The sequence below is a fragment of the Cariama cristata genome, unplaced genomic scaffold (assembly GCF_000690535.1).
Source record: "Cariama cristata isolate BGI_N322 unplaced genomic scaffold, ASM69053v1 scaffold5858, whole genome shotgun sequence".
Classification (NCBI taxonomy): Eukaryota; Metazoa; Chordata; class Aves; order Cariamiformes; family Cariamidae; genus Cariama; species Cariama cristata.
Window position 1 is genome coordinate 13,708 of NW_009629329.1, and position 2,836 is coordinate 16,543.

The following is a 2,836-nucleotide window of genomic DNA, read 5'->3' on the forward strand; positions in this document are numbered from 1 at the left end:
CAAGTATTTAAAGTAGAAAAACATATAATAGCCTCTTTTTTTTCTTCTTTTTCTTCCTTTAGAAATAAAATAGTGTGAGTTGCGTGGAAGTTGTTTGGTGGTGTGTGGGTGTATTATGTGTATGTCAGACTCACCACGGGGAAGCTAATGAAGAGCAAGGAGTTTTGCCCACAACTTAAACATCTCTTCCAATCATCCATTTGACTGGCATTTCTGGGAAAAGCCAATGGTTTGGGGATTAAAGAAAAGCCAGAATCATGGAAGTGACACACAGTAATGTTCAGCTGTGGCTGATGTTGCAATGCATCTTTGCAATTTCTGCTGTAAGGCTCATCTGTCTGGGAAGATGGCAAGCTGCCCTTTTACCATTGGGTTTGCCATATTCAGACTTTTCTTGCTCTGCATGCCTTGTGGAGCTCAAAAATGCTCAGCCACCCCCGTGCACCACCGAGGAGGCAGCCCCAAGTGCCCAGCAGCTGTGTGGCACTTTTGCCAACAGTTGCTTGGATCTTGTGGCACTTCAGTGCTGGCTCGTGGAAATGAAGATTAATCCAGTCAGATAGGAATAGTTTTTGGCAGCTCTTTGCTGTTCTTGTTGTGTGGTGCTTCTGCTTGAGACAGTTAAAATGGACTTTGCAACAAGACAGAGCTCAGGTGGATGAACAGGGGCTATCGCTTGACAATAACCCAGCACATCTTAGGCATGAGAAAGCACTCCATGAATCTGTTAGCAAGAGGATCTGGGAAATACAAGCATCTCTTCATCCAAGATGAGACTTGGATGATATAAACCATCATTTTGAGAATAGCTCAAGCATTAATTACATGTTGGGGTTTTTTTAATTGGTGGGATGGGAGGGAGCACAGCTGGACTTTCTTCTTTAGCCCAAGATCCTGCTAGTCAAACACCTCCTTGGACTGAGTTCATAAAATCCATGTAGAATAGGAGATTTACTACAGCTACATCACCAGACAATGGGGAAATGTATGTTTTTTAACAGGTGACACAACAGTTCTTTGGCTACTGGCCATTCTTTGTAAATAAGAACATGAATATCCAAAGGCATAAATATTGATGCCGTTTCAAGTGACAGCTCCTGGGGTCTCAAGAGGGAATCACTCTTTTGCAGCTGAGTGTTACAGTAAATACAAAAATCCTTACCACTGACAACTGCAAGTGTTACATGTATTTTTGAACCTGGAGACAAAACAGCAGGCTGAACTTCCAACCCACAGTTTCATGTCAAAAATGCCCATCCTAAAGGTGCCAGAGCTTATGCTTTTTTGCCCTTCAACAGTGGAAATGGATGTTGGATTTACCAGCTAGATTTTTGAGTTACCTGCTCAAGAAGTGAGACATGAATGCACGCTGCTCATGGGTGCGAACAATGCTTCAAAACATGCCTTCCATCAACTAATATTAAATGGGTCATATGTGGTTCTTATTTGGTTTTTGAAAATCCATCAGGCAAATAGCAGGAAGTCACCACCTAGATAAGTGTTGCCTATGGGTAACACTTCGCATTTCCTAATTATTGTCAGGTTATTCCCTAGCAATTCTGCACTGCAAAATGGCAGAGAGTGCCTGGCAATGATCACCTTATTGCCCATATTATGTTCTGAAAGCACAAAAATGTCCGCTGGGTTGGTGCTATTCTTATGTTGCAGCCCTTCCTTTGCCTGGCCATGGGCCCCATATGGACCCCCACCCCAACCCTGACCCACCTGGCCTTGGCTTGTCCCTGTCCTCATTCCCACCAAGGTGCCCAGTGTCACTGGGCTGATGCTGAAAGCACTTGCTTAGAACCAAGTTTCTCACTTGCCATGAGGTTAATATATAATTATTACATATTTGTATATATAGCTTCAAGCGCCAAGTTCCCAGCCAAGGCTTGCACTTCAGAAGCTTCCTGAAGGCTCTGCTGTTCCCCACTGGCCGCTGACATGGGCTCCTCTGAGCTCCCTTTCCATCGCTGCTTAACCAAGTGTAGGTACCCAGGACAATCCTAGACACCAGTCTTATGTTTTAAGTATTGCACTTAGATGCCTGAAGTATGCAGACAGTCAGTGTGGATCTTGCCTTTGATCAGTGCACATGCACCATCTCCTTTACTCTTCTGCTACCTGTTGTAAAATCCTTCCCTCAGAAGGGCTGTGATCCCAGCTAGGACTTCTTGCTCCTTCCCTACTGCAGATGCCAAAAGGATTTATGGGAAATGCAAGCTGAAAAAAAGGCTCAAAGGAGGAGCTCTCGGTGCAGACAGTTATCAGTGAGCAGTGCTGGAGAACAGGACACACTGCGTTTGCCGTTCAGGTTTCCAAGAAGCGAGAGCAGGGAGCTCCTCTCCCAGCACCCACCGTGCTGTAACCTCTCCTCGGTGCAACCTCAGGTCTTTCTGAGCCAGACCAGTGGGGAAGGGACACAGCTAGACTGTGTCCTTTCCTGAGGAATAACTTATTGTCCTGGTTTGGCTAAAACAGGACCATTTCTCCTTTCAGCAAATCTTTTTTTTTCCTTCAGTTAAGTTTTCTCAGTAACTGCCCTGTCTGAAGCTGACTGCAGGTTTCAGGCAGTGCCTGTTGTCTGAGTTGATGGCGGTTCATGTCTGTAGTTGTTGCTGGGGCAGGAGCGGGATTGTTATGCAGAAAGGCCCACGGGTGGGTGCTTGCTCCCTGCGGGCTCTCTTGGGTTCCGCTGGGCTCGTGGTGGGGGGAAGGCGGAGGAGGGGTCGCACCCCCAGAAGCTGCAGAGGGCACAGGTGACCCAGGCCTGACCAATGCCGTATTCCATCCCACCCATGGGAACACTCGGTATAAAGCTCAGGGATCACGGAGG